The sequence below is a fragment of the Mustelus asterias genome, chromosome 22 (assembly GCF_964213995.1).
Source record: "Mustelus asterias chromosome 22, sMusAst1.hap1.1, whole genome shotgun sequence".
Classification (NCBI taxonomy): domain Eukaryota; kingdom Metazoa; phylum Chordata; class Chondrichthyes; order Carcharhiniformes; family Triakidae; genus Mustelus; species Mustelus asterias.
In genome coordinates, this window is record NC_135822.1 from 72,677,924 (window position 1) to 72,700,327 (window position 22,404).

General features: G+C 47.0%; 1 protein-coding gene across 1 annotated transcript in view; it reads right to left on the reverse strand.

Annotated features, from left to right (window-relative positions):
• Positions 1 to 19,582, reverse strand: part of LOC144510196 (annexin A4-like) — a 72,245-nt gene extending 52,663 nt beyond the window's left edge. The window contains exon 1 of the mRNA XM_078239676.1: positions 19,401 to 19,582. The gene's annotated coding sequence lies outside the window, so the exon portion shown is untranslated. The remainder of the gene's footprint in view (positions 1 to 19,400) is intronic.
• Between the last annotated feature and the right edge of the window lie 2,822 nt (positions 19,583 to 22,404).

The following is a 22,404-nucleotide window of genomic DNA, read 5'->3' on the forward strand; positions in this document are numbered from 1 at the left end:
CAAAATAAGGGGAAGCAGATTTAGGACTGAGTTGAGGAGGAACTTCTTCACACAAAGGGTTGTGAATCTGTGGAATTCTCTGCCCAGTGAACCAGTTGAGGCTGCCTCATTGAATGTTTTTAAGGCAAGGATAGTCAAATTTTTGAACAGTAAAGGAATTAAGGGTTATGGTGAGCGGGCGGGTAAGTGGAGCCGAGTTCACAAAAAGATCAGCCATGATCTTATTGAATGGCGGAGCAGGCTCGAGGGGCCAGATGGCCTACTCCTGCTCCTAGTTCTTATGTTCTTATAAATGGCAGTGTGGCAGTGACCAGATGATGTGTTTTTTAGTGATGTGGGTTGGGGAGTGAATATTTGACCTGGGCAGGATGGAACACTGCCATGGGATCTTTTACAGTGAGCTGAGGCCTTGGTTTAACATCTCCTCTGAAACCGAGAGACTAGGACAAACTGGGCTCTTGCTGTGCATCTTTGAGGCAAATTCGGTCTTTCACGGGTAATTACATTTGTATTGTCATTGGAAATATAGTCAGCCTTGGCAATAACTACAAACTATTCATAATCCTTGGGGTTACCATTGACCAGAAACTCAACTGGACTCATCACATAAACACACAGTGGCTACAAGAGCAGGTCAGAGGCTGGGAATACTGCAGTGAGTAACTCACCTCCTGACTCCCCAAAGCCTATCCACCATCTACAAGGCACAAGTCAGGAGTGTGATGGAATACTCCCCACTTGCCTGGATGGGTGCAGCTCCAACAAGAAGCTCGACACCATCCAGGACAAAGCAGCCCGCTTGATTGGCACCACAGCCACAAACACCCACTCCCTCCATCACCGACGCTCAGTAGCAGCAGTGTGTACCATCTACAAGATGCACTGCAGCAACTTACCAAAGTTCCTTCGACAGCACCTTCCAAACCCATTACTGCTAACATCTGGATGGACAACGGCAGCAGATACACTCACTCACTGTCCTGACTTGGAAATATATTGGCCATTCTGTGGATGTGGATACATGTGTAGTGATGCTTGGATAGTGATCTCTTCCTTGATTGTAGAAACTATTAATAATCTAATGCTTACAGTATTATAGTATAAGTGAGCATAAACTATTGCCTGGCTCCTGGGTGAGGTCATGTGATGGTATGGCCTTGCTCTGCAGACAACTGGCCAGTGAAGGTCAGCATGAGGAGTGCACGAAGCATGATTATCCTCCGATTGGTAACGGGTATATTGGGGCTATAGCTGGTAGGCTATCAGGTCGCTTGCATGCGTTAGAAAAAAAAGTATTTGTATTGTACCAAAACAAAGAAGTGTGTTCAGTCTCCCCTGAGGACTGCAAGCTTTGTTAGCCTGCATCATTATGGAAGACTGACCCGACATAATGAACTAAAATGAAATAAAGAGGTTGATTAAACATCTGGAGTTGAATCGATTTGTTGTCGAACCAAGCCGGATAGTGTATTTTGGGAATCTCAGTTCCTTCACTGTCGCTGGGTCAAAATCCTGGAACTCCCTCCCGAACAGCACCGTGGGTATACCTGCACCACAGACTGCAGTGGTTCAAGAAGGCAGCTCACCACCACCTGAGCAAGGGGCAATAAATGCTGGCCTAGCCAGTGACACCCACATCTCATGAAAATAATAAGGAAAATGACAAAGTCAAGTTGTCCCATCACAGCTGGGGCAGGCAGTCGATATCATTCAAAAGCCCCAATCAACAAGGCATAATTATTGAAAAATTTACATTCTTATAGCACCTTGCACAACCTTCCACCTCACATCCAAATTAAAAATAAGTGGTGACGATTAGAAGGACAGAAAGATGACAGCTAATTTGCACACAGCAAACTCCCACAACGAGATCTATGACCAAACCAGTGGGTCTGTCTTTTGTGAATATTAGAAAGATGAACACCAGAAAAACTGCCTTGATTTCACTTGAATGGTGCCGTGAGATGTTCAACATCCAGGTCAGAAGGCAGAAGGAAACCCTTGTTAAAACGACAGCACCTCTGACAGTGCAACACACACTCAGTACTGGTACTGGGAATGTCAGCCTGGATTTGTTTTCTGCAGAGAGATTTGAACCCACAACATTCAGAGACAGAGGTCTGAGCTATAGTTGACAGATGTCGGCATTGACAAGTTGGGCCGAAGGGCCTGTTTCCATGCTGTAAACCTCCATGACTCTATGTCCTTTAGGGAAGGAAATCTGCCCTCCTTACCTGGGTTTGGCCTACATATGACTCCAGATCCACAGCAATGTGGTTGTCTCTTAACTGCCCTCTGAAATATCAGTTCTCAGTGGCCTTTGTAATGGATGGTTGAAGGATAATTAGGGATACTTGCCCAGTTGGTGATATCCACATCCCATGAACGAATCAAAAGATGGGCTGTGTAGTCATTCAGCCAAGGCCAGTTTCCCTTCACCAACACATACATAAAAGCCAAAAGAGTGATTAGGGAGAGAGTAAGGCCTCTTAAGGATCAACAAGGTCATCTATGTGTGGATGGGTGACCCACAAGAGATGGGCGAGATCCTATTTCTCATTAGTATTGACTGTTGAGAAAAGCATGGATGTTAGGGGACATAAATAGTGATGTCTTGAGGAGTGTACATATTACAGAGAGGAGGTCTTAAAGCGCATCAAGGTAGATAAATCCCCGGGACCTGATGAAGTGAATCCCAGGACATTGTGGGAGGCTAGGGAGGAAATTGCAGGTCCCCTAGCAGAGATATTTGATTCATCGATAGTCACAGGCGAGGTGCCTGAAGATTGGAGGGTGGCAAATGTTGTGCCTTTGTTTAAAAAGGACTGCAGGGAAAAGCTTGGGAACGACAGGCCGGTGAGCCTCACATCTGTGGTGGGCAAGTCGTTGGAAGGTATTTTGAGAGACAGGATATACAGGCATTCAGAGATGCAAGGACTGATTAGGGACAGTCAGCATGGCTTTGTGAGTGGAAAATCATGTCTCACAAATTTGATTGAGTTTTTTGAAGGGGTAACCAAGAAGGTAGATGAGGGCAGTGCAGTTGATGTTGTCTACATGGACTTTAGCAAGGCCTTTGACAAGGTACCGCATGGTAGGTTGTTGCATAAGGTTAAATCTCACGGGATCCAGAGTGAAGTATCTAAATGGATACAAAATTGGCTTCTTGACAGAAGCCAGAGGGTGGTTGTAGAGGGTTGTTTTTCAAACTGGAGGCCTGTGACCAACGGTGTGCCTCAGGGATCGGTGCTGGGTCCACTGTCCACTTTGTCATTTACATTAATGATTTGGGTGAGAATTTAGGAGGCATGGTTAGTAAGTTTGCAGATGACACCAAGATTGGTGGCATAGTGGACAGTGAAGAAGGTTATCTCCGATTGCAACAGGATCTTGACCAATTGGGCCAGTGGGCTGATGAATGGCAGATGGAGTTTAATTTAGACAAATGTGATGTGATGCATTTTGGTAGACTGAAGCAGGGTAGGACTTACTCAGTTAATGGTAGAGCGCTGGGGAGAGTTACAGAACAAAGATCTAGGGGTACAGGTTCATATCCCCTTGAAAATGGAGTCACAGGTAGACAGAGTGGTGAAAAAGGCATTCAGCATGCTTGGTTTCATTGGTCAGAACACCGAATACAGGAGTTGGGATGTCTTGTTGAAGTTGTACAAGACATTGGTAAGGCCACACTTGGAATACTGTGTACAGTTCTGGTCACCCTATTATAGAAAGGATGTCATTAAGCTAGAAAGAGTGCAGAAGAGATTTACGAGGATACTACCGGGACTTGATGGATTGAGTTATAAGGAGAGGCTGGATAGACTGGGACTTTTTTCTCTGGAGCGTAGAAGGCTGAGGGGTGATCTTGTAGAGGTCTATAAAATAATGAGGGGCATGGATCAGCGAGATAGTCAATATCTTTTCCCAAAGGTAGGGGAGTCTAAAACTAGAGGGCATAGGTTTAAGGTGAGAGGGGAGAGATACAAAAGCATCCAGAGGGGCAATATTTTCCACACAGAGGGTGGTGAGTGTCTGGAACGAGCTGCCAGAGGTAGTAGTAGAGGCGGGTACAATTTTGTCTTTTAAAAAGCGTTTAGACAGTAACATGGATATAGAGGGATATGGGCCAAAGGTGGGCAATTGGGACTAGTTTAGGGGTTTTAAAAAAAAGGGCAGCATGGACAAGTTGGGCCGAAGGGACCTACAACACCGGGCAAAGCTACGGGCTTAGAAACCCCCATTGGCTGCTTCCCATCGGGTAAACCTCTGCTCACTCAATAAAGCAGGTCATACTCCATGGATCCCACAGGGAGATCTATTGATGATCCCCCGTGGCCTTCTTGGTCATTGTAACAGGCTGGATTTAGAGAAGCCCCAAATATATTGTATTGTGGCTATTTGCCATTTTGTGCTTTGCAATCCCAATGCATCGGGTGCCTTCCACATTACCCCCCACCTCAGGCCCACGTCCGTCATCGTCCACATCAATGGCTTGAAGATCCAGACCTGCCTTAAGCAGATAATCAATGTTCATCTTAGCAGCATATTCATCCATGCAGGATTCATTCTACAAGAGCCTCAAACAGCTGACAGTACGTTCAAACAGTGCTGCCAAAGGAAGGGGCAGTCACCTCGCCTGGCTGAACAAAAAGCATCAAGGCCAAAGCAAAGCCAAGGGTGAAAACCTACAAAAAAAAATCTCAGCATCCTGGAGCCCACTGTGAGAATGAGCCAAGCCAATTTCATAAAAATGTGGACCTTACTATCACAAACACAGCTTGGAAAAAGCACATCTGGACCTGACATGTACCCAACATCAGGTTAAACACATCACACACCGGTCAGCAATCACAACTTGTTACGTGCCACTAGAATTCATGGAAAAAGAGTACGAAGGAGGCCACTCAGCCCCTGTCACCCATGCCAGCTCTTTCAAAGAGCTATCCAATGTATTTTCCCAACACCCTGTAAATTACTGACATGAAGGACTGAACCTCCAGTCTTTCTCCTGACTCAATACTTTGTGGTCACTTGACAGGAGGTGCTGGACTTGAATCAAGGCCAAATAGCTAGCTCAGAATGTGAAGTGGTACAGGCTCCAACTACCCCTGGAGCTCAATCCCTCTACCTCGCTCAGACACAATCAGCAAGGCCCCAGCTCCCACCTCTGCCAGACAGCTGATCCCCACTTCATACCATCTGGGCTCCGACAGTTCATCTTGGTTTACTTCTCCCTGACCCCAAGGACAAAGTGACCGGGAGTGCTGCTGGGGATCAGGATAGGGTCCCATGTGGTTAGAACCACCCCCTTCCTTCCCCCCCCCCGCCCTCCAAAAAGTTTCTTTTCCCTCCCCACCCATCCGGCAATGTTCACGTTGTCCTAAAGGGACGATCCTTTAAAACAGAGATGAGGAGGAATTTCTTCAGCCAGGAGAGTGGTGAATCTGTGAGATGTGCTATCAATAAGGCGAAAGACTACCGGTGTGCCAATACAAGTGTAGGCTTTTATTCACAACAGAATCAGGAGCAGATCCCAACAAATAACCAACCTGGACTGAACAAGGGGGAGGAGACAGCCACCTTTATACTAGGTGCCGAGGGGAGGAACCAAACTGGGAGGGGATGTGTCCAGGTATGACAAGCACACACAACGGTGGTCCATATAGGACCAAGGCACAACTGAGGTCCACCACACTGTGGAACTCCTTGCCACAGAAGGCTGTGGAGGCCGGGTCATTGCGTGTCTTTAAGACAGAGATAGATAGGTTCTTGATTAATAAGGGGGTCAGGGGTTATGGGGAAAAGGCATGAGAAAAATATCAGCCATGATTGAATGGCGGAGCAGACTCGATGGGCCGAGTGGCCTAATTCTGCTCCTATGTCTTATGGCCCTTGCTTGACCTGTGCCAATTCATTCATTGCTTGTTACAATTTTCCTGGACACGACAGGAGCATCTATGAATTCAGCTGCTTCACTAATGTTCATTGTTACAAATTTTCCTTTCTTGCAGTGACGAGATTTCCAAAATTAACAGCCGTGTACTCAGGATGGGCAAGGTGATAAATAAAAGGCAGCAACTTCTTCCATTGAGTAAATCTCACATGGGCCAGCTTGAGGGGATGTTTTGTACTGCAGACTGTATGACTGGTCTTATTTTTTAAACAAAAGAGGGGGAAACAACATCAGTCGAAGGTCAGGAGAGGGATACAGATCCCCTTTTTACAATCTGATGTTTCAACAGAAACTAGCACCACAGGAAACTCTGTCAAATCCCCTGCCATTCCAATTCAACTTCACTAACCACCACTTCCCGATTCACTACATCGAATCGGTGACCTTCTGAACTCACCTTGAACCTTCAGCCGGTCTTCTCTATGGAAGGAACCTCCCTTTTTTAAAAATCTGGGGCTACGCAACGTGCCGTGAATTTCCACTAGTTCACTCTAGGGGTCACTGGTCTGGAGTCACATGTAGGCCAGACCAGGTTAGGATGGCAGAATTCCTTCCCTAAATGGGCATTAGTGAAGCAGCGGGGTTCATAGAACCCCTACAGTACAGAAGGAGGCCATTCGGCCCATCGAGTCTGTACCGACCAGGGCGGCACAGTGGTTAGCACTGCTGCCTCACAGCACCAGGGAACCGCGTTCGATTCCCAGCTTGGGTCACTGTCTGTGTGGAGTCTGCACGTTCTCCCCATGTCTGCGTGGGTTTCCTCTGGGTGCTCTGGTTTCGTCCCAGTCTGAAAGATGTGTGGGTTAGGTGGATTGGCCATGATAAATTGCCTCTTAGTGTCAGGGGGACTAGCTAGGGTAAATGCGGCACGGTAGCACAGTGGTTAGCACTGCTGCTTCACAGCTCCAGGGACCTGGGTTCGATTCCCGGCTTGGATCACTGTCTGTGTGGAGTTTGCACATTCTCCTCGTGTCTGCGTGGGTTTCCTCCGGGTGCTCCGGTTTCCTCCCACAGTCCAAAGATGTGTGGGTTAGGTTGATTGGCCATGCTAAAATTGCCCCTTAGTGTCCTGGGATGCGTAGAATAGAGGGATTAGCGGGTAAAATATGTAGGGATATGGGGGTAGGGCCTGGGTGGGATTGTGGTCGGTGCAGACTCGATGGGCCGAATGGCCTCTTTCTGTACTGTAGGGTTTCTATGATTCTATGAAATGCATGGGGTTATGGGGATAGGGTCTGGGTGGGATTGCGGTCGGTGCAGAGTCGATGGGCTGAATGGTCTCCTTCTGCACTATAAGGTTCTCTGATTCTATGACCACAATCCCACCCAGGCCCTATTCCCGTAACCCCACACGTTTACCCTGCTAATTCCCCTGACACTGGGGATTGGGTCAATTTAGCACGGCCAATCAACCTAAACCACAACAGTCTCACAGTCATTACTGAGAGTAATCGTTTCCTTCCAGATTTATTGAAATTCTGTTAATTTCAATTTGTGGTGCTTGGATTTTCAACTCATATCCACCTGATGAACCTAGCCCTCAGAATAACTAGTCCTGTAACATAATTGGTCAATTACTAGGGGGGCACAGGTTTAAGGTGCGAGGGGCAAGGTTTAAAGGAGATGTACGAGGCAGATTTTTTTTTTTACATAGAGGGTGGTGGGTGCCTGGAACTCGTTGCTGGGGGAGGTAGTGGAAGCGGATATGGTAGTGAGTTTTAAGGGGCGTCTTGACAAATACATGAATAGGATGGGAATAGGGGGATATGGTCCCCGGAAGGGTAGGGGGCTTTAGTTCAGTCGGGCAGCATGGTCGGTGCAGGCTTGGAGGGCCGAAGGGCCTGTTCCTGTGCTGTAATTTTCTTTGTTCTATAAGCACTACACTACCAATCCTCCTGTTGTGTCCATGCACCAGACCAGAGTATGTACATTGAAGATGTTTCCCTCGAATCGATAGGACAGAATGGGTAATTAACAATCCAGCGGAGCCACAGGAGCAGTTTTCCTAACGGCTTCAGCAGCATCATCGTCGATACTTCCCATCGAGTCCTAATTCAACAATCGAAAGAAAACACCTTACCCCCCACCCGCAGACCAGCCGCTACCTCCTCCCTCTACAGCAACAGCTTATCTCGTTACTGCTCAAAGACCAGCAAGATCCCAGGCCAATTACTGAAATCAGCATACTGTCAGAGCCACTGCAATTGGACTCAGCCCCATGACTAATGGGAAGGAATACCAAAAGATACAATCCTCTCCCCATGCTGACTATAATCCCAGCTCTGCAGCTTACATACGTAAAGATATAGCTAGCGAGACACACCCTTGCTGTGTGTGTGTGTGTGTGTGTGAATGAGTGCGCGCGGGAAGGTCTGCTCCCGCAGTTAAATTATTCCTGTTACCATCCCCATTGATGTTACAGAATCAGAGGTTTACAGCACGGAAACAGGCCCTTTGGCCCAACTTGTCCCTGCCACCTTTTTTTTAAAAAAAACCCTTAAGCTAGTCCCAATTGCCTGCATTTGGCTCATATCCCTCTAGACCCATCTTACCCATGTAACTATCTAAATGCTTTTTAAAAGATAACATTATACCCGCCTCTACTACTACCTCTGGCAGCTTGTTCCAGACACTCACCACCCTCTGAATGAAACAATTGCCCCTCTGGACACTTTTGTATCTCTCCCCTTAAACCTATGCCCTCTAGTTTTAGACTCCCCTACCTTTGAGAAAAGATATTGACTATCTAGCTGATCTGTGCCCCTCATTATTTTATAGACCTCTATAGGATCACCCCTCAGCCTCCTACGCTCCAGAGAAAAAAGTCCCAGTCTATCCAGCCTCTCCTTATAACTCAATCCATCAAGTCCCGGTAGCATCCTAGTAAATCTCTTCTGCACTCTTTCTAGTTTAATAATATCCTTTCTATAATAATGGGGCAGCACGGTAGCACGGTGGTTAGCACTGCTGCCTCACAGCTCCAGAGACCTGGGTTCGATTCCCAGCTTGGGTCACTGTCTGCGTGGAGTTTGCACAGCCTCCCCGTGTCTGTGTGGGTTTCCTCTGGGTGCTCCGGTTTCCTCCCACAGTCCAAAGATGTGTGGGTTAGGTGGATTGGCCATGCTAAATTGCCCCTTAGTGTCCTGGGATGTGTAGGTTAGAGGGATTAATGGGGCAAGTGTGTGGGGGTAGGGCCTGGGTGGGATTGTGGTCGGTGCAGACTCGATGGGCCAAATGGCCTCCTTCTGCACTGTAGGGATTCTATGATTCTAAAAATAGGGTGACCAGAACTGTACACAGTATTACCAACATCTTGTATAAATTCAACAAGACATCCCAACTCCTGTTATAACTGGATGGGAAGATCCCACAATGGAACCTTAGCTCAAAAGACCGTAACTTTTACTTTCTTTTGCAGCTCACCAGCACCTTCTCAAGGACCTAGCCACCAATGCTTACATCCTTTACAAAAGGATTTTTAAGAATACTTCTTGGCTAACTTTTTGCCCAAGCTTTTGGTCATTGGACTGTTGCGTTTCAATATCATAGATTTGGTTTAACAATTCCCAGTGTGGAGTTATCTTGAGAAATGTCATTATGTTAAAAGGTGCGATCTAAATCAAAGTTATTGTTAGTGTGAGACAGAGTGAAGACTCCGTCTGGAAGTACCCCTGAGCAGGGATCAGAAACCTTCAAGGTAGCAAAGCTAATTGGCCGAACGAGGAGGTGGGGAGGGTTAAAGTTAAAACACAACTAGATTTTTGGCACACTGAATGTATTTGAGATAATCGAACACAGACAAAGACCAGAAGAGGGTTTTGTGAAGCAACCTCAAGAAGGCACTCCTGAACAGATAGTTCCTGATTCCTCCGGTCAGTGCAGGCTTGGAGGGCCAAAGGGCCTCTTCCTGGGCTATAATTTTCTTTGATTCAATTATTGGACAGACTCGGGAAGGTGGGCTCCTGCAGTTGGAGCTCATCCCTTCCCATTACTGCTGTCCAGTCCTGCTAATCAAAGAACAAAGAAAATTACAGCACAGGAACAGGCCCTTCGGCCCTCCAGGCCTGCACTGACCATGCTGCCCGTCTTATCGAAAACCCCCTACCCTTCCGGGGACCATATCCCTCTATTCCCATCCTATTCATGTATTTGTCAAGACACCCCTTGAAACTCACTATCGCATCTGCTTCCACTGCCTCCCCCAGCAGCGAGTTCCAGGCACCCACCACCCTCAGTGTTAAAAAAAAAACTTGCCTCGTACATCTCCTTTAAACCTCGCCCCTCAAACCTATGCCCCCTAGTAATTGACTCTTCCACCCTGGGAAAAAGCTTCTGACTATCCACTCTGTCCATGCCGCTCAATCTTGCAGACTTTTATCAGGTTGCCCCTCAACCTCCATCGTTCCAGTGAGAACAAACCAAGTTTCTCCAACCTCTCCTCATAGCTGATGCCCTCCATGCCAGGCAACACCCTGGTAAATCTTTTCTGTACCCTCTCCAAAATCGTTGGAGTTAGACTCCAGATATCGGAGTAAGACGACTCAGTCCCTGCTGGACAGGCAACGTGAATCCAGAGTTAAGCCAGAATGAAATAGTGAAGCAGTCAGGAGCTGGAGTAGAGCCATACCCTCTTCCAGTGCGACACTGCACTGCGTGTGGAGATCAGTAATCGTCTCCGATTTGGATTTCCAAAGACCAAAAGCGAAGTCAAAGAGGAGGAATTTAAGAAGTGTCTCGAGCAGGAAAGCAAGGTGGTGTTGTTTCGGGAAGAAATTCCAGGGCTTGGGGCCCAGGCAACTAAAGGCACAGCTGCCAATGGTAGAGTGATCAGAATTGGGAATGGGCTAGCATTAGAGGAGTGCAGCGATGTCGGTGGGTTGTGGGGCTGGAGGAGTTTAGAAGGGGGAGTGGGGGAGGGCGGGGGGAGAAGGTGAGGACAAGACGGGATCGGAAAAGGTACAAGAAGGGTGAGTATTTCAAACAAAATCAAGAGCTTGCTTGACCGAGAATGATTTGGGGTCAGCGAGCACAGGGGTGATGGGGGAACAGGGCCTGGGGGCAGAGTTTGGAGGACCTCTACATAGGAACGCTCTAAAATGGAGAAATAGGAGGCCATTCTGCCTCTCAAGTTGGAGTATTGTGAGCAGTTTTGGGCCCCATATCTAAGGAAGGATGTGCCGGCCTTGGAAAGGGTCCAGAGGAGGTTCACAAGAATGATCCCTGGAATGAAGAGCTTGTCGTATGAGGAACGGTGGAGGACTCTGGGTCTGTACTCGTTGGTGTTTAGAAGGATGAGGGGGGATCTTATTGAAACTTACAGGATACTGCGAGGCCTGAATAGAGTGGACGTGGAGAGGGTGTTTCCACTAGTAGGAAAAACTAGAACCAGAGAGCACAACCTCAGGCTAAAGGGACGATCCTTTAAAACAGAGATGAGGAGGAATTTCTTCAGCCAGAGAGTGGTGAATCTGTGGAACTCTTTGCCGCAGAAGGCTGTGGAGGCCAGGTCACTGAGTGTCTTGAAGACAGAGATAGATAGGTTCTTGATTAATAAGGGGATCAGGGGTTATGGGGAAAAGGCAGGAGAATGGGGATGAGAAAAATATCAGCCATGATTGAATGGCAGAGCAGACTCGATGGGCCAGGTGGCCTAATTCTGCTCCTATGTCTTATGGTCTAAGTCTGCTCCACCACTCAATAAGATCACAGCCAATCCGATTACATCTTACTTCAATTTTCTTGCTTATTCCTCATAACATTGTCTTCAATCCCAAGGGAGTCAAGTGTCAAACTGAGCTCCAGTACAAGGTGGTTCCACCTTTTGACTACATCTTTACACATCTCTTTCCCCTTGGGGAATAGTAGAAGGATTACTGGGCTGCTTATCATCCTGTTGTACCACATCATTAACACTCCTTCTGTGACCAAAACATCCAGGAAATAATTCCAAACATTTACAACACTGTGGGAAAAATAATTCCTTTTCTGCTGCTTAAATTGGAGGCCCCTTATTCTAAAATTGGCCCCCTGAGCTTCCAATCCCCCAACGAGCCTCTCAGTTCCTATGCTGTCCAGCCCGTTCATCATCTTTAGGTTTGAATCCAGAGGGTAGGAATGTGGGAGGGCAGCCAGCAGTGGGACGGAATGGTCGAGGCCAGAGGAAACAATGGCATGAGTGAGGGTTTCAGCAGCCGATCAGCTGAGACAGGCAATGGCAGAGGTGCAGAGAAGCAGTCTGAAGGGATGTTGCGAGTGTATGGTCACCTCCGGATGAAAGTTCACCATAGTTTGGTTCGAGTACAGGACAGAGGGGTGGATGAAGGAATTAAATCTGGAGCAGGGACTGAATACAAGGCGTTGGTCGTCCCAATATCATTTTCTACAATGTACAAGATTTCAGGTTTTGTACAGCACCGATCTCAATGTGTTTCATCAGAGCTGTAATAACTTGAGGGCGACTCTGTGACTTACAAGAAGGGTTAAGGGGCGGCACAGTGGCTAGCACTGCTGCCTCACATAAGGACTAGGAGCAGGAGTAGGCCATCTGGCCCCTTGAGCCTGCTCCGCCATTCAATAAGATCATGGCTGATCTTTTCATGGACTCAGCTCCACTTACCCGCCCGCTCACCATAACCCTTAATTCCTTCACTGTTCAAAATATCTATCTATCCTTGCCTTAAAAACATTCAATGAGGTAGCCTCAACTGCTTCACTGGGCAGGGAATTCCACACCCTTTGGGTGAAAACGTTCCTCCTCAACTCAGTCCTAAATCTGCTTCCCCTTATTGAGGCTACGCCCCTTAGTTCTAGTTTCACCCGCCAGTGGAAACAACCTCCCTGCTTCTATCTTATCTATTCCCTTCATAATCTTATATGTTTCTATAAGATCTCCCCTCATTCTTCGGAATTCCAATGAGTGTAGCCCCAGTCTACTCAGTCTCTCCTCATAAGCCAACTCTCTCAACTCCGGAATCAATCTAGTGAATCTCCTCTGCAACCCCTCCAGTGCCAGTATATCCTTTCTCAAGTAAGGAGACCAAGACTGTACACAGTACTCCAGGTGTGGCCTCACCAGCACCTTATACAGCTGCAACATAATCTCGCTATTTTTAAACTCCATCCCTCTAGCAATGAAGGACAAAATTCCATTTGCCTTCTTAATTACCTGCTGCACCTGCAAACCAACTCCTTGAGATTCCTGCACAAGGACACCCAGGTCCCTCTGCACAGCAGCGTGCTGCAATTTTTTACCACGTAAATAATAGTCAATTTTGCTGTTATTCCTACCAAAATGGATGACCTCACATTTACCAACATTGTACTCCATCTGCCAGACCCTCGCCCACTCACTTAGACTATCTGTATCCCTTTGCAGACTTTCAGCATCCTCTGCACACTCTGCTCTGCCACCTATCTTAGTGTCTTCTGCGAATTTTGACACACTACACTTGGTCCCCAACTCCAAATCATCTATGTAAATCGTAAACAATTGCGGTCCCAACACTGATCCCTGAGGCACACCACTAGTCACTGATCGCCAACCAGAAAAACACCCATTTACCCCCACTCTTTGCTTTTTGTTAGTTAACCAATCCTCTATCCATGCTAATACATTACCTGTAACACCGTGCACCTTTATCTTATGCAGCAGTCTTTGGTGCGGCACCTTGTCAAATGCCTTCTGGAAATCCAGATACACCACATCCACAGGTTCCCCATTGTCCACTGCACATGTAATGTTCTCAAAGAATTCCACCAAATTAGTCAAATATGACCTTCCCTTCATGAACCCATGCTGCGTCTTACCAATGGGACAATTTATATCCAGATGTCTCGCTATTTCTTCCTTGATGATAGATTCAAGCATTTTCCCTATTACAGAAGTTAAGCTAACCGGCCTATAGTTACCTGCCTTTTGTCTATCTCCTTTTTAAAACAGTGGCGTCACATTTGCTGTTTTTCAATCTGCGGGAACCACCCCAGAGTCCAGCAAATTTTGGTAAATTACCACTAGTGCATCTGCTATTTCTCCCGCCATCTCTTTTAGTATCCTGGGATGCATTCCATCAGGACCAGGAGACTTGTTACTTTTAGCCCCATTAACTTGCCCAACACTACCTCTTTCGTGATAATGATAGTTTCTAGCAGCACCATGGACCTGGGTTCGATTCCCAGCTTGGGGTCACTGTGTGGAGTTTGCATGTTCTCCCCGCGTCTGCATGAGTTTCCTCCGGGTGCTCCGGTCTCCTCCCACAGTCTGAAAGATATGCTGGTTCGGGTGCATTGGCCGTGCTAAATTCTCCCTCAGTGTACCCGGACAGGCAGCATGGCTAGAGGATTTTCACTTCATTGCAGTGTTAATGTAAGCCTACTTGTGACATTAATAAATAAACTTTACATAAGTATGCATATACAAACAATGGTCAGACAGAACTAAAGACACGACTACACTCTCTACTCCCCGACTCATAAGAACATAAGAACATAAGAACATAAGAAATAGGAGCAGGAGTAGGCCATCTAGCCCCTCGAGCCTGCCCCACCATTCAATAAGATCATGGCTGATCTGACGTGGATCAGTACCACTTACCCGCCCGATCCCCATAACCCTTAATTCCCTTACCGATCAGGAATCCATCCATCCGCGCTTTAAACATATTCAGCGAGGTAGCCTCCACCACCTCAGTGGGCAGAGAATTCCAGAGATTCACCACCCTCTGGGAGAAGAAGTTCCTCCTCAACTCTGTCTTAAACCGACCCCCCTTTATTTTGAGGCTGTGTCCTCTAGTTTTAACTTCCTTACTAAGTGGAAAGAATCTCTCCGCCTCCACCCTATCCAGCCCCCGCATTATCTTATAAGTCTCCATAAGATCCCCCCTCATCCTTCTAAACTCCAACGAGTACAAACCCAATCTCCTCAGCCTCTCCTCATAATCCAAACCCCTCATCTCCAGTATCAACCTGGTGAACCTTCTCTGCACTCCCTCCAATGCCAATATATCCTTCCTCATATAAGGGGACCAATACTGCACACAGTATTCCAGCTGCGGCCTCACCAATGCCCTGTACAGGTGCATCAAGACATCCCTGCTTTTATATTCTATCCCCCTCGCGATATAGGCCAACATCCCATTTGCCTTCTTGATCACCTGTTGTACCTGCAGACTGGGCTTTTGCGTCTCATGCACAAGGACCCCCAGGTCCCTTTGCACGGTAGCATGTTTTAATTTGTTTCCAACTGAGGTTTCTCCCCGCAGGAGGGGTAAAAGAATTATAAATGCCTAGGGCCCAGGTGACTGTTACCGAGGTAATTTTAATTCTAAACTATCAAGGAGAATAAGAGTTCTCCCCCTTTCTGCACTTGGTAAACATTGACATGACTAAGTGTTGGGAGACAGGGGCACACAGATATATCCAGAACAATTTTCTCTCCAAAGGAGAGTACATCTAGCAGCCTGGCAATGCAGAGAGATGCATGTCCTGCTCAGACCCTGTATAAAATTCATTCTCCAGTGCCCACCAGGAACAGGAAGAGAGTACTCATTGATCAGAGTTATCAATAATCACAAGACGCGATTATGAAATGTTCAGACGGTGCTGAGTTTTATGGGGATTATTTAAGGTGATGGAACTCGGATTCACACAGGAGCCTTTGTCTCCCATTTATCCACATCGCACGATCTGACACCAACTGAATTCTCGAGTTGGACACCAATTGAATTCTCGAGTCTAACAACAGTCAGCTGAAAAGAATTAGATTCCAAACAATGCATTGTCTGAAAGAGCAGGTCAGGCTGCACAGGACCAAATTGTGGAGGGTAGTCTGCAGAACACAGTGAGGTTTTGAAGATATTTCGAGACAAAATACACCAGCTATTTCTGGTGATGTCACAGCATCTCAGTCTGATTGATTGAAGTGCATACGACACCTTCCAGATCAGAAGATAACTTCCTTATTGAACTGGTATACGAGTCGCAGTCTAATCAAGCAATAAACAAAAGAGACAGACAGACAGACAAAGGCACAGAGGGGAAAACATGGCAACGTGCAGAAGGTCAGTGAACAGAGAAAGACAAGTTCATCAATTCTGGCACGTTAGATTAACACACCTCCTCCAGAGTTGATGGAAGAGTCCATGCCATAGGAAAAGCTAGAACCAGAGGGCACAACCTCAGGCTAAAGGGACGATCCTTTAAAACAGAGGTGAGGAGGAATTTCTTCAGCCAGAGAGAGGTGAATCTGTGGAACTCTTTGCCGCAGAAGGCTGTGGAGGCCGGGTCATTGAGTGTCTTTAAGACAGAGATAGATAGGTTCTTGATTAATAAGGGGATCAGGGGTTATGGGGGAGGGGGAGGGGGGGGGGGAAATATCAGCCATGATTGAATGGCGTTGCAGACTCGATGGGCCGAGTGGCCTCATTCTGCTCCAATGTCTTATGCCAAAAACGTTCTCCAATTGCTGATTGACCCATCGTGTGATTGCAGCTTTTGCTGGCTTCAAGACATAGCTTGACTTTTTACAATTCATTGTTTTAGCAAGGTCATCGAGAATGACTGCAGGCCGGCCAACATAAACCCTGGAACTGTCAAAGTTGTGTGTAAGCAGTGAGGTGAAAGATTAAACTGTCATATCCACAGGTACAAGAAACCCCTCTCTCAACACCACAGCTGTGTCCCAATGCAACACCATACGGAAGCTGCAAACCTTGTACACAAGGACTGGAAAGGTATGGGACAGATTGACACAATGCACACAGAGTGAGTGCAATCGAACGCAGACTCACTGCCAATGGGGACTAAATGAACAGCTTGTTAAACAGGTGAATATCTATTTCCCCAAATTCAGCAGGAGGCATTCTGACAATTCACAACTGTTTTACGGTGATACTGCAGCTCGGTACAAATACCAGTTCGCACTCTTCCCTTCTGGATCCTCTCCCTGTCCAGAGGTTTCTCCTACAACTGGGGAAAAACCCCAGCTCTTCAATCCAGGCTTCAATGAGAATTCGTCTCACTCTGAAACATGACCTGGTTTACAGTTAAAGGGACCCTGCATTTCTAACATTGAGAGCTTCAAGTTTTTAGGTGTCCAGATCACCAACAACTTGTCCTGGTCCCCCCCATGCCGACACTATAGTTAAGAAAGCCCCACCAACATCTTTACTTTCTCAGGAGGCTAAGGAAATTTGGCATGTCAGCTACGACTCTCACCAACTTTTACAGATGCACCATAGAAAGCATTCTTTCTGGTTGTATCACAGCTTGGTATGGGCTCCTGCTCTGCCCAAGACCGCAAGGAACTACAGAAAGTCGTGAATGTAGCCCAATCCATCACGCAAACCAGCCTCCCATCCATTGACTCCGTCTACACTTCCCGCTGCCTCGGCAAAGCAGCCAGCATAATTAAGGACCCCACGCACCCCGGACATTCTCTCTCCCATCGGAAAAATGGTACGTGATCTCAGACTTTTGTATCAAACGACTCAAGAATAGCTTCTTCCCTGCTGCCATCAGACTTTTAAAATGGACCTACCTCGATCTTTCTCTACACCCTAGCTATGACTGTAACACTACATTCTGCACCCGCTCCTTTCCTTCTCTATGAACAGTATGCTTTGTCTGTATAGCGCGCAAGAAACAATACTTTTCACTGTATGTTAATACATGTGACAATAAATCAAATCAGACATAGTGCTTCCAAAGACCCTGTGGAAACCCGATGGGCTTAATGGCCTCCTGCATGATTCAATGAGTTTCTACAGTGACAGTCCAAGACCCAGCGGGCACAGCAGATGCAGCTGACATAGGACAGCAAGGAGGTGTCACTCGAAGTGAGGGAGCATATTTCATAAAGATTCTGCAGCCAACATTACCAGAGTAGATTAGCCAGCAGTTATCACTGAGCTGTTTGTGGGAGCTTGCTGTGTACAAACTAACTCCTGCCTTTCCAACATTACACACAGTGACCAGACTCCGCTGACCGGAAGTTGCTTTGAGATGTTCGGAGGTTGAGACAGGGACAGTAGGAATGCAAGTTCTTCTGTCATTCCTGCCCCGAACACGATTAAGATTCAAATGAATTAAGGAACAAGTCATGACCTCTTAGAGCAAGAATTGAAAAATCAAACAGTAAACGTTAGAACTGGGGCGGCACGGTGGGTTAGCACTGCTGCCTCACAGCGCCAGGGACCCGGGTTCGATTCCCGGCTTGGGTCACTGTCTGTGCGGAGTCTGCACCTTCTCCCCGTGTCTGCGTGGGTTTCCTCCGGGCACTCCGGTTTCCTCCCACAGTCCGAAAGATGTGCAGGTTAGGGTGCATTAGAAATCATAGAAACCCTACAGTGCAGAAGGAGGCCATTCGGCCCATCGAGTCTGCACCGACCACAATCCCACCCAGGACCTACCCCCACATATTTTACCCGCTAATCCCTCTAACCTACGCATCCCAGGACTCTCAGGGGCAATTTTTAACCTGGCCAATCAACCTAACCCGCACATCTTTGGACTGTGGGAGGAAACCGGAGCACCCGGAGGAAACCCACGCAGACACGAGGAGAATGTGCAAACTCCACACAGACAGTGACCCGAGCCGGGAATCGAACCCGGGACCCTGGAGCTGTGAAGCAGCAGTGCTAACCACTGTGCTACCGTGCCGCCACATTGACCCAAACAAGCACCGGAGTGTGGCGACTAGGGGAATTTCACTGCAACTTCATTGCAGTGTTAATGTAATTGTGACTAATAAATAAAATAAATGATAATACTGAGTGTCTGAAGGTGGAGGGGATGCAAAGAGGTGAACATTTCAGATCCACGATCTATTAGAATTCACAATGACAGGGGGAGGGAGTTCAGCATTTCATTTCATTTCAACCTAAAGTGGAAATGCTCTGAATGTCAAAGCTGCCCTTGGAAAATGAAAGTAGGGCAGATAGAGGAGTCACAGCTCTTTACCTGGCCCGGCAGGTGTACCCCAGGCAACTTACAACACTAATGACAAGAACTGGAGTGGGGGGGGGGAAAGAGATAATCTTACATGAAACACGGTGTTCTCCATGGGAGGGGGTGCTGATAAATGCTCTACAAAGCTTGGGCGGGGTACACTTGTTTTTGTCCCGAATGGGCAGGACGGACCTGTTGTATCCGGCTTCAGTTTACACTTCAACTTCAACTCCAACAAACTCGGGGACAGAGAGGAAGGAACTTCACAAAAAGAGACCTTTCCCCTCGTCTGTTCAAAAATAACTCCAAAGCCAAAGGAAAGGTGAGAGGCAGAGGGAAAAGTGAGTGTCATTTCCACTCTCTGACTGGGAACAAACACACACTAATACAGACATTGGGACAGAGGCAAGTGACTGAGAAACTTGCAGCCACTGTCAGGGGCAGAGAGCCCTGCTGTTTGTGTGCGTGTCTCGTTCCCTCTCTGAGGCTTGTCCCGCAAACTTACCTGAAACTTTGGATGGTGGCGAGAGAGTGAAGTCTTCCAGCCGGTGTGGGATATTCCTAGTAATTGCTGCTCCAGTGAAGATGGCTGCTCTCTTAAATGAGAGGGCGGGACCTCCCCTGCTTGAAGAGTCACAGGGCTGGGCTTGGCTTGGCTCGGCTGCTTTCTCACATGTTGCACTGGGTTCACTCATTCACTGCTGCTGGCGGAAAGGAAACATCAGCTGCAGTTTAAAGCAGGGCACTTGACAATTTTGGGAGCTTCAGACCTCTCAGTGTCAATCCACACACATTATCCCACACTGAATAAGCTGCAGCCACACTTATAAACTGCAGAAATAATATTGGGAAAAAGATACTAAAGTCTGAGGTCACACACTAACCAACTCAAGGACAGCTTCTTCTCTGCTGCTGTCGGACTTTTGAATGGACTTACCTTGCATTAAGCTCAGTGAGTATTCTCACAACACCAGGTTAAAGTCGAACAGGTTTATTTGGTAGCACTATATTAAGTTGATCTTGACTGTAACACTACATTCTGCACTCTCTACTGAGAATCGTAGAATCCTACAGTGCAGAAGGAGGCCATTCAGTCCATCGAGTCTGCACTGACCACAATCCCACCCAGACCCTATCCCCATAACCCCATACATTCACCCTAGCTAGTCCCTTGGCACTAAAGGGCAATTTAGCATGGCCAATCCACCTAACCCGCACATCTTTGGACTGTGGGAGGAAACTGGAACACCCGGAGGAAACTCACGCAGACACGGGGAGAACGTGCAGACTCCATGCAAACAGTGACCCAAGCCGGGAATCGAACTGGGGTCGCTGGCGCTGTGAGGTAGCAGTGCCTTCTCTATGAACAGTATGCTTTGTCTGTATAGCACGCAAAAAACAATACTTTTCACTGTATGCTAATACATAGAGTGATAGAGGTCTACAGCATGGAAACAGGCCCTTCGGCCCAACTTGTCCATGCCGCCCTTATTTTTTTTTAAACCGCTAAGCTAATCTCAATTGCCCGCATTTGGCCCATATCCCTCTATACCCATCATACCCATGTAACTATCTAAATGCTTTTAAAAAGATAAAATTGTACCCGCCTCTACTACTACCTCTGGCAGCTTGTTCCAGACACTCACCACCCTCTGTGTGAAAAAATTGCCCCTCTGGACACTTCTGCATCTCTCCCCTCTCACCTTAAACCTATGCCCTCTAGTTTTAGACTCCCCTACCTTTGAGAAAAGATATTGACTATCTACCTTGTCTATGCCCCTCATTATTTTATAGACCTCTATAAGGTCACCCCTCAGCCTCCTACGCTCCAGAGAAAAAGTCCCAGTCTATTCAGCCTCTCCTCATAACTCAATCCATCAAGTCCCGGTAGCATCCTAGTAAATCTTTTCTGCACTCTTTCTAGTTTAATAATATTCTTTCTATAATAGGGTGACCAGAATTGCACGCAGTATTCCAAGTGTGGCCTTACCAATGTCTTGTACAACTTCAACAAGACGTCCCAACTCCTGTATTCAATGTTCTGACCGATGAAACCAAGCATGCCAAATGCCTTCTTCACCACTCTGTCCACCTGTGACTCCACTTTCAAGGAGCTATGAACATGTACCTCTAGATTTCTTTGTTCTGTAACTCTCCCCAACGCCCTACCATTAACTGAGTAAGTCCTGCCCTGGTTCAATCTACCAAAATGCATCACCTCGCATTTATCTAAATTAAACTCCATCTGCCATTCGTCAGCCCACTGGCCCAATTGATCAAGGTCCCGCTGCAATTGGAGATAACCTTCCCCACTGTCCACTATGCCACCAATCTTGGTGTCATCTGCAAACTTACTAACCATGCCTCCTATATTCTCACCCAAATCATTAATATAAATGACAAATAACAGTGGACCCAGCACTGATCCCTGAGGCACACCGCTGGTCACTGACCCCCAGTTTGAAAAACAACTCTCTACAACTACCCTCTGGCTTCTGTCAAGAAGCCAATTTTGTATCCATTTAGATACCTCACCCTGGATCCCGTGAGATTTAACTTTATGCAACAACCTACCATGCGGTACCTTGTCAAAGGCCTTGCTAAAGTCCATGTAGACAACATCAACTGCACTGCCCTCATCTACCTTCTTGGTTACCCCTTCAAAAAACTCAATCAAATTTGTGAGACATGATTTTCCACTCACAAAGCCATGCTGACTGTCCCTAATCAGTCCTTGTGTCTCTAAATGCCTGTATATCCTTTCTCTCAAAATACCTTCCAACAACTTACCCACCACAGATGTGAGGCTCACTGGCCTGTAGTTCCCAGGCTTTTCCCTGCAGCCCTTTTTAAACAAAGGCACAACATTTGCCACTCTCCAATCTTCAGGCACCTCACCCCTGACTATCGATGATTCAAATATCTCGGCTAGGGGACCCGCAATTTCCTCCCTAGCCTCCCACAATGTCCTGGGATATACTTCATCAGGTCCCGGGGATTTATCTACCTTGATGCGCATCTCCTTCTCTGTGATATGTACACTCCTCAAGACATCAATATTTAATTCCCCAAGTTCCCTAACATCCATGCTTTTCTCAACAGTAAATACTGATGAGAAATATTCATTTAGGACAATAATAAATCATGTGACAATAATAAATCAAATCAAAGAGGGTGTGAATTATAAAGTGACTCTTTCCGATGGGAGGGGAAGCTTTTCTCTCTGTGTGTCAGGAGGCAACCTCTGGGTTTCCAGGCGATCCTGTTTGATTCCCCCTCCCACACGCCCCCCCATTGAATGCTCAGGGATTAAGAGTAATCTGACGCCACAGAAGCCTTGGGAGGAAATATTACAAGGTCACCCAAGCAAATAGCAGGCTCTTAAAAACACAGTTTTCCCAACGCTTGCATTCCTCACACATCAAAGCACGGGAGCTGAGAAAAGGGATGCACTATCCAGGGAGCTTGGCTCTGACTGTAACACTACATTCTGCACTCTTCTTTCCTTC